Source organism: Chiloscyllium plagiosum, unplaced genomic scaffold (genome assembly GCF_037043375.1).
Source record: "Chiloscyllium plagiosum isolate Xiang-an unplaced genomic scaffold, Cpla_swu_hap1 HiC_scaffold_6, whole genome shotgun sequence".
NCBI classification, from domain to species: domain Eukaryota; kingdom Metazoa; phylum Chordata; class Chondrichthyes; order Orectolobiformes; family Hemiscylliidae; genus Chiloscyllium; species Chiloscyllium plagiosum.
The window spans coordinates 88,969,930-88,982,570 of NW_028270144.1; positions in this window are offsets into that span (position 1 = coordinate 88,969,930).

Below are 12,641 nucleotides of genomic sequence, written 5' to 3' on the forward strand. Positions count from 1 at the left end.
TTAATTATTTATTCAGTAATGTCATCTTTAATTGCTTTGCATTCAACCATAGTTATAAACAGAATGTGTTATTCTGTGGACAACTTTCTGCTTCCTGGCTGTATTTCAGAGAATTATTGAAAATGGAAGTGAAAATAGAACTTCTACCTCTTGTTCCCTGCCCTCCTGCCTCTGACCAGTACCACACAACATTTATCGCATTCTTCAGTGGAACAGTTGGTCCGCACAGCAGCTCTTTACGAATATGTTGTCCTTTCATTAATCATCTCTGTGTTGGAAGTCTAAAGTTTTGGTTTTCCTATCCTCCAACTGATGTTAGTATAATGATTCCCCCTAGAAAAAAAATTAAGAAGTAAAAAATGGATGGAACCTTAAGGGCTCAAAGTGCCCATTTGTTTTTTTCTTTATTTCCAAGAATTTTCAAATCATTCCACTTTCCCCTCTTCTGTATTCTGCCCTATCAATGCACAATGTGCCGTCAGGCGGTTTTTTGATTCCAACCTTTTCCAGGTTTCATTAGTGTTGCATGTGCTAGACACAACAATATGTGAAATCAGTACTGGCGCTGGGAAAGAGGAAGTCAATCCTGGATGCTGTGGTAGCTTGGGATATCGTATGTTGATACTCCATCACACTGCACCTTTTGGACACTTGTTTGTGGTCACTTAAAAATTCAGGGAAAAGTTAGTATTTCAGAATATAACGATGCTAGAATGCCGTCCTCTCATGGATTAATGATCAGCGAGTAAAACAGTCTTTTGATTTAACCCAAAATGAGCAGGAAGTTCTTGGCTCAGAAGACTGTACAGCTTCTGTTAGTTTTTTGGAACTGGAGCGACTGTATTGGCTTTGATCCAATTTTCTGTTCCATTTAGAAAGTTGGACCAACTTGCTATAAAAGTACAGTCTCATGAACCGTAGTGGTCAGTGTGCATTTCACATTGTGCTTAATAATTTGTCTGTGAATCCCTCTCAGGTGCAACTCTTTGATGCAGCATTTTTGTAATATGGAAATATCAATTTTATCATGTAGAAATGTTGCAAAAGAAAGAGAAACTGAATTACACAGTGTATTTCCCAAAGGCTAATTAATGTTGTACACATTTTGTTTGTTTCTAAGAAAAAGACTAAGCCAAGTCTGTAATATTTCAAAGGACATTTGTGTATTTCTTGAACCAGAATCAAAAATGACATTTTCATAATAAACTGTTAATTATGTGGCAACATAATTTCTTATCTTATTTTTAAATTGAGATAGCTTAGATTTTCATAGAGTTGTGGAGTCTCTGGAGTTTGCAAAATGGACAGCATTCAGATATGAACAGCACTCAGATGTGAACAGCACGTGCCCCATTTCTGACCTATCCGACTTTTGCGGGTCAGAGAAAGAGGTCAAGGTACAATTCACGCATGATAGAAACCTGAACTCAGCAAAGCAATTTAAGTTTAATGCTGTGTTCAAACACACTGCTTTATTCCATTGGTGTAGGAGTCACAAATTTATGAAGTAGACAACAAAGGCTCTTGACTGGTGGAATAACTGTACATAACTGTCAAGCTATGAGGTTATTTAAATGCTCAGCCCTTTTTTGTTGAAAGGCTATGGTTTCAGTGAGAATTTTTGAAAAAAAATTGTTCTCACTGTTCCAAGGGTTGTTTGCTTACATGTTCATTAAGATACTGTCATGGACTAGGCCAGACCACACAAAACATTCTTGAGCAGGCAACCCAGATCATAACTTTGCAATTTATTTTAGTAGGTACACAATGAGAATTACCCAGAGTAAGCTAGCTAGGTTAACTACTAGGTTTTAAAACAGACAGAAATTTATTCACAAAATTACACAACTGAACACAAAGAACAGAACAAAGAACCCCTACAGAACTCAGTCTATCCAAACTGGACTTAATTATGCTGTTCCGAATATACGCAACAGTCCCAATAATCAAACCCCCTTGAAGACCAGTACAAAAAGGAACAGGTGCTTACAGGTTGAAGTTAGAAGGGCAGAAAGAAAGAGAGAGGTTCCACACAACTGAACTCATAACTAGTTCTGGACAGAACTGAACCGCTCAGCTAGAGAACCCTTTCATTATACAGGTCACTTGTAAAACATGACCACTTTGGCCTGAAATCTCATCAGTTTACATCTAAACAAAAGGCCTCACAAAATCCTTTGCATCTCTGTACCAAACCAGTCTGATCAGACCCTGGCCTGTTTATGATCCCTCTGAAAAAAACCAAGGACCGTGTATCCTTGAAAAAAAGAGCAGCTTTTAGAAAAAAAGGGACCAGCTTTGTGACACATTTCCCCTTTAAAAAAAACTGAACCATTAATATCAAAAGATGGCTTCATTTTCAAAACCCTTCAAAAACCTGGTTAGTAGTCTAAACACACATATATACACTATACTAACTATAAACATGCAAATGTGCACAACCACATGCAAATTCAGCCCGCGGTACACCCACCACCGAACACCTCCATATCTCATTCAAGTCTCGATAATGCATCAGCAATCACGTTTTCGCGACCTGCCACATGCACAATTGTCAAATTGAATGGCTGCAACAACAAGCTTCATCTAAACAATCTGGCATTTTTGTGCTTAACCTTTTCCACAAATGTCAATGGGTTGTGATCACTGTATACGATTGTCTCAGGTGCATTGCTGGTAATATAAACACTGAAATATTGTAAGGCTAACACCAAGCTTCAAATCTCTTTCTCCACCGTTGAATATTTCTGTTGATGAATGTTCAACTTTCTGGAAAAATATCCGATGGGTCTTTCTATTCCCTCGTCATCCTCCTGCAGGAGCACCGCACCGACACCCACATCACTGGCACCGATAGCCACCTTGAAAGGCTTCGTGTAATTCGGTGTGACTTATACCGGGGCAGTGGTTAACATAGTTTTTAGGCTGTCAAATGCCTTTTGACAGTCCACTGACCACTGAAACGTCTTGTCCATTTTTTTAATAAATATTTTTATTGAAAAGAAAGAAAGTTTTTAGGTTTTTTACAAAATCACAAAACTAATACTAAATAGTGTAATCTCTTTACAGTATAATGACAATATCAGAATAAAAAAAGCTAACTACTAATCTACTCTACTAATCTACTCTACACACTACCAAAACACAAAATAAGATATAAAGAAAAACTCTTAACAAAAAAAGGAAACTACAGTGTAGAACATAACTAACAACAAAAAAAAGAGGAAAAAGTAAATGAATAAATAAATAAGCATTCAAAGTAAAATTATGTCAAGTCATAACAAAACCCGTATTTGTACGGGATTCTTCCTTCCAGGGGCCCCCGAACCAACAGACATAGTCCTCTTGGCTAAACAAAGGCCCTAGACAGTATGGCTGACACATTTGCGTTTATATAGTTCTGAAAGGGCCACCACCTTCTATAAAACAATTCCACTTTTTTGGTGCACCGTATTCGTAAGGAAGTCAAGAGGGATATATTCCATAAGTATCCGATGCCAGTTCAAAAGTCCAGGAGGACCTTCAGATACCCTGCTTGCTAGTATGTTTTTCCTTGCACAGAAGGTGAGGTTAGAAAATAATTTCTTCCCATATCCATCTAGAGAGGGAAGATTTGAAGAGCCCACAAGAAGAGACACCAGGTCTAACCCAATCTCCGTTCCTAAAATCTTTGCCAAGGCTTTCTCTACACTGTCCCAGTATCTACGAATCATATGACATGTCCACAAGCAAAGAGTGAGAGTACCGACTTTTATTTTATATTTACGCGACATTGAAGATGCTCCTTAAACTTTACAAGCCGCTCTGGTGCCAATGGGCCCCATGAAGTATCTTCAATTGAGTCCTATTACAAATAGAGATTTTCCTGGCATTTTCCCAGATGTCTTCCCACATCTCTAAGGGGATTTCCATCTGTAATTCTTGATTCCTGTTTTATATAGCTATTCCATGCCCTTCGATATATTATTACCTAGTGAGTGATAGAGAGTATTGACTGAGGGTGCACCCATCGGCCAAAGCACTCTCCTTTCCATATCTGATTTGTAACGATTGGTCATCAATGTGGGGTTTTTTTTGTACGAAATCTTGTATTTGAAAATATCGAAAGAGATCCTTGCTAGGCAACCGTAACTTCTGACGTAACTGTTCAAAAGATATCATGACCTCCCCATCAAATAAATCTCCCAAGCAGGAGATTCCTCTGAACTCCCAGATTCTAAATCCAGGGTCTGCCAAGCCTGGCTGAAATCCCAGAATTCCCACTATAGGAGTAAAGGGGGAAGTTTTTTTGTAAATTACTCTCACCTTGTATCACTCTCCAAGCTTTGATTGTATTTGGGACAATTGGGCTTTTACAATGATCCATGACAGTTCTCATCTTATCCATAAACAATAGATTGATGAGGGGGCCTCAATATCCAGCCAACTTGATTGTGAATTGCAAGAGACCCAGTCAGACACATATGATAGCAGAGAGCTCAGTTGGTACTTTCTAAAATCTGGAAAATCCAGACCTCCCCTTACTTGTGGGAGCTGTAATTTATCTAATTTGAGAAAGGGTTATCTATGATTCTAAACAAAGGAGCCAAGCCAACCATAGAGCTTACGCAGCGCCTGTCTCGGCAACATCAAGGGAAGCATTCTCATGGGGTATATTAAGCGTGGGAGAATATTCATCTTAACCAGAGCTATTCTTCCTAACCAGGGTATCGGGAGATCTTCCCAACGCTGCAGGTCCTGCCTTATTTTTTCTAATAAATGAATATAATTAGCTTTATATAGCTGACTGAATACTGGTGTGATAAAAATACCTAAATAGAGAAAACCTCCTAGTGACCACTGAAAGGGGAAGCGGGATCCATCCGCAAAGTTAGATATGGTGGCAAGCCCCCTACCGGCATGGCCTCTGATTTCGTAAAATTAATTTTGTATCCTGAAAACACACCAAATAAATTAACCACTTGAATTAAGCAGGGCACAGATGCCAATAGATCATTTAAGAAGGACGTCATCCGCATAGAGAGTAATTTTATGCTTGGCTGATCCTACCTCCGGAGCTGTTATACTGGAATCAGTTCGGATGGCTTCCGCCAGCAATTCGACCACTAATGTAAATTGTGGTGACAAAAGAGGGCATCCTTGATGGCAGCCTCTGTCAACATTAAAGCTATCCAATCTTATGCCATGAGTAATCACCGCTGCTTTCGGGTCATTATATAAAACTGTGACCTCTCCAGTACCAAACCGCTCCATAGTATAAAACAGGTATGGCCATTCTACCCTATCAAATGCTTTCCCTGCATCTAAGGAGACAACGTATCCCAGTATTGCTTTTTGCTGGCAGACTTGTGCCATATTTAACATTCTTCTGATATTATTAGTTGATCTGTGATCCTTAATAAACCCTGAATGATCATCTTTTATAATAAATGGCGAAACCTTCTCCAGCCTTATTGCCAGCACTTTTGGGAGAATTTTAAAGCCACATTTAATAAGGATATAGGCCTGTATGCGGTATAATTGTCTGGGGCTTTCCCTTTCTTGAGGATGAGGGAGATATTTGCTTCTCTCAGGGAAGGTGGGAGACCACCCTGACTAAATGAGTAGATGCACATGTCTATAAGTTTTCTGGCCAACTCGTCTATAAACTCTTTATAAAACTCAGCCTGGAATCCATCTGGCCTGGGCACTTTGCCACTCTGGAGCTGCCTCACTGCCTCCTGCACCTCGTGAGTTGTCAGGGGGGACATTCAAATAGGACATCTGCTCTGTGGTTATGCCCGAGAGATCCAGATTCTTAAAAAAAAGACTCCATCCTCTTTGCTCTATCCGCACAGCCCTCCGATTGGTATAGCTCAAAATAAAACTTTCTAAAAGCTGAGTTGATCTTTTTAGGATCACAAGTCAAAATACCAGCACTATCTCTAATAGATGTAATGGATTGGGGAGCTTTCTTTTTTCTGGCAAGGTATGCTAGATACCTGCCCGGCTTATCGCCGCACTCGAATGATCTCTGCTTTGCAAATAGTATCTCCCTCTTTGCTGTTTGAGTAAGAGTAGCATTCAAGGTAGCCCTGAGGGCTGTAATCCACTGTAATTTAATTAGGGATAGCCTATTAGAATACGCTGACTCAACTGCCTTCAGGGGAGCCTCAAGCAGATGCTGTTGTTCTCCCTTTTGTCTTTTCCAGGTCACAGCATATGAAATAATTAAGCTGCGCACATATGCCTTAGCAGTCTCCCACATCACCGATGGTTTACTGGCCTTACCTGTATTAATGTCCCAGAAAGCTTTAAATTCCTGCAAGAAGTATTCTATTAACTTACTATCCTTCAGTAGGAAAGGGTCCATATGCCAGTGTTGGGAGTCTATCTTATCACCGCTAGTCTTAAACTCCATATAGACTGTTGCGTGGTCCAAAATAGCTATATTCCCTATTTTACAGGACAGTATCGAATTCAGAGAGATCAAGGAGACAAAAAAAACATATCAATTCTGGCATGGCACTTGTGTGAGTTACAGTAAAAAGTGAAGTCTCTGCCCTCAGGGTGAAGACACCTCCACACATCTACCAGTCCCAGCTCCCCATTCAGATCAACCAACTGCCTAGATCTCAGAGATATGCCCGCAGAGCTCTTAGGTATTCTGTCCACCTCAGGAGCAATAATACAATTAAAATCTCCCCCTATAGTTATGTGACGTACCCCAAGAGCCATCAGACTGGAGAGCGCATCTGTTACGAATGTAAAAAGATGTGTCGGGAGCAGTATACATTCAAAATCCCATACTCCTCTCCTTATATTAGAGCTTTACGTAATATATACCGTCCGGACCCATCTTTTATCTGGCTTAGCATTTGGAATGGAAGATTTTTCTGAATAAGAATGGCCACTCCCCTATGTTTTGAATTGAAGGATAAAAAGAACACCTGACCAAATCTCCCTGCTGCAGCTTCAAGTGCTCCTTATCAGTTACGTGTGTCTCCTGTAGAAGGGCTACATCAACCCTCTCTTTTTTAAGACTCGATAATATTTTTTTCCTTTTTATTGGCGAGTGGCTCCCTTTAACATTCCAGGTGCACCATTTAAACAAATGACTAGCCATGATCGCTCAAGAAAGTCCGAGACTCCCCAGGAGGAAGAACCCGACACAATAGACATTGAATAAAAACCGCAAACAATTCACCTAAGTTTATAAAAAACAACCTTTACAAAAACTACTAAAAATTACTCCCATAAAGTAATAACATAAAATATAGCTAAGAGGGGACTTTCCCCCTTGCACACAGGGAGGACTCCTACTGTCCAGTAATCCCACTATAACTCCTTCCAGCTGGAGCTATGCCCTTGCCCCAGACATCGCAAAATGAGATGAACAGATACCAATGTCTTATAACAAGGAAATTAAAGTGGACATCCAGCCCATCCCCTCCATATCATTACCCTAGGCATTCTTAACAAAGCAGCGTCATAAAAAAAATCACAATCCCAGAAAATATTCAAGGAAAACCCGAAGAAATTCGACAATACCCCCCAGCAACCAGATAAACCAAGCAAATTATAAATAAAAGTTAAAAAACAAGCCCCCCCAGGAAAAGGTAAGAAGAAAACAAAAGAGTGAAAGGAGAAGAAAAAAATTGGGTGGGGGTAAAAAAGAAAAGTAACTATCCAAATAATTCAAGCCCTTCAGTCTATTTAAGAGCATCGAAAAATTCTTTTGCTTTATCCAGTGAACCAAAGTTATACACAGACCCTCCGTGACTGAGGCAAAGCATTGCCGGGTACCTCAAGGAGTATTGAATATTTAAATCCTTCAGACGCTTCGTTACCTCGTCAAACGCCTTCCTCTTACGAACCACAACCGGAGAGAATTCCTGGAACAGCATTATTTTGGATCCTTTATATATCATAGCTTGGGGATCTTTCCCCAAAGCTCTGGAGGCCTCCAGCAGTATTTGCTTATCCCTGTAGAGCTGGAGTCGCACTAGGACCGGGCGGGGGTTTTGGTCCAACTCGGGCCTGCGAACAGCCACCCAGTGGGCCCACTCAACTCGCACCCAACCCAGCCCTGACTCCAGCCTCAGCAGTTGTGGGAGCCATTACTCCAAAAAAATCCACAAACTGGCCTTCCTCCTCCCGTTCGGGAAAGCCCAGCAACCGAATATTTATCCGACGACCTTAATTATCAAGGTCGTCGATCTGTTCTTCCAAAGTCCGAACTCGACATTTCAGAGCTCGGACCTGACCCAGAGAGGATTCAACAGCGGTTTCAGAGGCCGCGGCCCACCGCTCCACCCCTCCAAAATGCTGCCTGAGCTTCCCGGTCATGCTTCTGCAGGATGACCGAGATCGACTCCCACCTGGACCTGGTCTCTTCAATCGACACGTTGATCTTCTCTCAGAGCTTTAAAAACTCCAAGAACAGGCTCACCTCTGCAGGTGAGGCCCCCAGGGTAGCCGCAGATGCATCTGTTGCTACAGGGGTGGAGGGGTGGTGGTGGTGGGGGGGCGTGGGTGGGCTGGTGGTGGTGGTGGTGGTGGGGGGGAAGGCGGGGTCCCTGCCTGTTCCGAACTCCGTGATACTTTTCCTTTGGTCATTTTAAAATGTACCAAACTGCTGAAGCTTGGTGCAAAATGAATGTAGGAACTGGGAAAAAGCTATTTTTAGTGGTTTAAAATGTGAGAGGAGGGTGGCAAACCTACTTTGATTACTTACAGTGTGGAAACAGGCCCTTCAGCCCAACTAGTCTCGCATGAGGCAGGAATTGAACCCAGATCTCTGGCGCTGTGAGGCAACAGTGCTAACCACTGTGCCACATGCCGTGCTTGGGTCCTGGGCAGGGCTCAGCAAACTCGGACCTACTGGGTCGCTGCCATCTTGAATCCCCCTTTACACTTTTTTAACAATTCGGTGAGTGGAACAACCACATTGCTAAAGTTTGGTGCAAACATTCGGTAAAACCCACTCAATCAAGCAGAAACATAGTACTGCTTTTTTCGTCGATAGTGTGGGGAATTTCCCAATTACTTTCGTTTTCGGATCCTGTGTGGCCATTTGTCCGTGTCCAATAACATGGCCCAGGAAGGTGACGTGGTCATTGGCAAATTCACTTTTAACTAGGGTTCCCACCAAACCTGCCTTCCGAAGTCGATCGAACAAGTCTGATAAATGCTGTAAATGTTCCTTCCATGAGTGACTAAAAATCACCCGATCATCAAAATACACCACACAGTTGGGTAATCCGGTAATGACAGTCTCTGAAATGTGGTTGGAGCATTTTTCATACCAAATGGCATGACTTTGAACTGATATGGTCCATCTGGCGTTCCGAAAGCTGAAATCTCCGTTGCCCTCTCTGACAGAGGTACTTGCCAGTAGCTTCTGAGCAAGTCCAACTTAGAAATGTAAGTCGCTAGCCCCACTTTTTCGACACAGTCCTTCAGCTGTGGAATTGGATATACATCAGTCTTTGTAACGGTGCTGACTTTGTGATAGTCACACATAACTGGTGGATAGCATCTGGGTTTGGCACCATGACTCTGGTGAGCTTCAGTCACTGTAACTCACTTTGATTATGCCATCTTGGAGCATGCGCTCTATCTCCTTCTGAACCTGTGCCAACTTCAGAAGGTTATACCTATAAGAATGTTGCTTAATCAGAACAGTATCTCCTATCTCTACATCATGCACAATTAGGTTCATACTTCCCAGTTTATTTCTGCATATCTCCCCATGTGATAGCAATAACTCTTTCAGGTCATTTCGATTTTCTTGTGGAAGGTAACTCAATAATTTATCCCAATTTTTGACAACTTCCTCATTGTCCAATTTGATTTGAGGAATGTTCAATTCAGAATCCTCTAAACTTGGTTCTTCTTTCTGTGCTGTAGTCATTAACACCTCCTCTTGCTTTCCTACCCTATCAAAATACCTTTTGAGCATATTCACATGACACATTCTGTGAGATTTCTTCCTGTCTGGAGTCCTTGTCAAGTAGTTCACCTCACTCAATTTCTTCTCAATTTGATATGGTCCACTAAATCTTGCTTTAAAAGGTTCACCTGTTACTGGAAGTAACACCAATGCCTTCTCTCCAATTGTAAAATTGTGAATTTGTGATTTCTTATTCACTTCCTGTTTCATTGTATGCTGTGATACTTTTAAATACTGTCTAGCCAACTCTCCAGCTCTATTTAATCGTTCTCTAAAATGTGACACATAGTCCAAATGGGTGGTCTCTGAATTCTGACATTAATTTCTCCTTAACTGATTTTAATGGTCCTCTTACTTCATGCCCCAAAATTAATTCAAATGGACTGAATTTGGTCGATTCATTCGGTGCACCTCTGATCACATAAAGTACAAACGGAACTCCCTTATCCCAATCATCTGGATAATCCTGACCATAAGTGCTCAACATGGTCTTTAGTGTTTGATGCCATTTCCCTAGCGCTCTCTGCGATTCTGGATGGTATGCAGTAGATTTGAATTGCTTTATTCCCATGTTATCCATACGTCTTTGAATAGTTTGGATATGAAGTTTGATCCTAGATCTGACTGGATCTCTATTCGTAGTCTGAATCTAGTAAAACAAAATTAAGTAATTCTTCTATAACTCTTTTAGCTGCGATGTTGTGTAATGAGATTGCCTCTGGAAATCTAGTCAACACATCCATTATTGTTAATAAATACTTATTCCTGCTCTTGTTTGAGGTAGGGGATATACACAATCAATCAAGACTCTTGTAAAAGGTTCCTCAAATGCTGGAATAGGTATTAAAGTTGCAGGTTTTATTACTCCCTGTGCTTTCCTGATTAGCTGACATGTATGACATGTCTAGCAAAATTCAATGACATCCTTGAGTAGTCCAGGCCAGTAAAATGTCTTTGTATTTTAACCTGTGTTTTCCTCACCCCTAAATGACTTCCAAGTGGTAGCTCATGTGCCACTCGCAGCAACTCCTTTTTTACCCTACTGGTAAAACAATTTGATGAATCTCTGCCCATTTCTCATCTGTTTCAATGTGTGATGGTCTCCATTTCCTTATTAAGACATCATTTGTTGGACGGGATTCAAGATGGCAGCGATCTAAGAAGATCGCATTGCAGAGCTCTATATCGCAGCACAAGCAGGACAAACTTCTAACCCACCCAAACCAGACCATCACGATATCTTGGGATCTGGAAAGATCGTGGAGTCTCAAGAAACCTTTAAAAACTGACTTACCTGCATTTCCAGCTGTCCAGAGATGCCCAAAAAGAGAGGAGGAGCATCCGAGGTCAGGTCTGCAGTTCAGCCTACAGGATCCTCAGAGTCGATTACTTTCCAGGCCCTGGTGAATGAACTCACGAAATCTCATGAGATGCTGGGGAAACAAATTGAAGAGAAGCTGGCTCCAATCTCTCTCATGCTGCAGATGCATGAGCAGCAGCTGAGAGACCTGGAGAAGAGGATGGATGAGGTGGAGCACAGGGTCACAGTGGTGGAAGCTGATGCCAGTTCATCTAAGGATAGGATCCAAGCCTTGGAGACACAGGTCCATAATTTACGTGACCAATTGGATGATCTTGAGGTCAGGGACAGGAGAAAAAACATTCGGATCATCAGTCTGCCTGAGGCTAAGGAAGGTGAGCGGCCTACGGAATTTATTGAGGATTGGTTGATGAAATTCCTTGACTTGGAGGCTGACATGAGAGGATTGAAAATAGAGAGGGCTCACCAGGTCTCAGCACGGAGATCGGGGCTGGGTCAACGTCCTCGTCCTCTCCTGGTGTGGTTCCATCATTACTGGGATAAAGAGAGAGCCATGGAGGCTTCCAGAGTCCAGGGAAAGGATCCAAAGCCGTAATTTATGAGGGCTCGAAGATCATGTTCTTTCAGGACTTCTCAGCAATGGTGATCCAGAAACGAAAATCTTACGACGGTGTCAAGAGAAGACTGAGGGTGTTTGGGATTCAGTACTGCCTGAGGTATCTGATGGTGCTACGGATCACCTTAGATGGATCCATACATCTCTATGACACATCGGAGAAGGTAAGAGACTTTGTGGACAAACTCACCTAATTTGAACAATTGTAGTATGCATAAATAGTGTTGTTTGGGTATGTGTTTATCATTTTGCAAAAGAAACAGAGGAAGTTCCGGTTGGAGCTTTACCTTTTTTTTCCTCTATTGATAATAATTTGGTTTAAACTATGTTTGGCGGTGGTTGAGATGGAGGAGAAAGTGAGGTCTGCAGATGCTGGAGATCAAAGTTGAAACTTTATTGCTGGATCAGCACAGCAGGTCAGGCAGCATCCAGGGAACAGGAGATTCGACATTTCGGGCACAGGCCCTTCTTCAGGAATCTGGTTGAGATGTACATTTTCAATTTCTAAGTTAAGATATACCAAAAGATGGGTGGGGTATTTATTCCCCCCTTTTCTTTAAGAAAATGTATTTTTATTCATATCGATATTCTATGGGGTGTTTATTCTTTTCTGCTTGTGTTTGTGGTGCGGCTCTAGCTGGGAGAAGTGAAGGTGTTTGTGATGGTTAGATGCCTAATTATGGGCAGTTTGGGATGGGTACTTGCCCCCTCAACAGGGGGTGAGTTCCTACTCAGCACTGTTGGCGCTTTATATGTTGGTCTATTTTTTG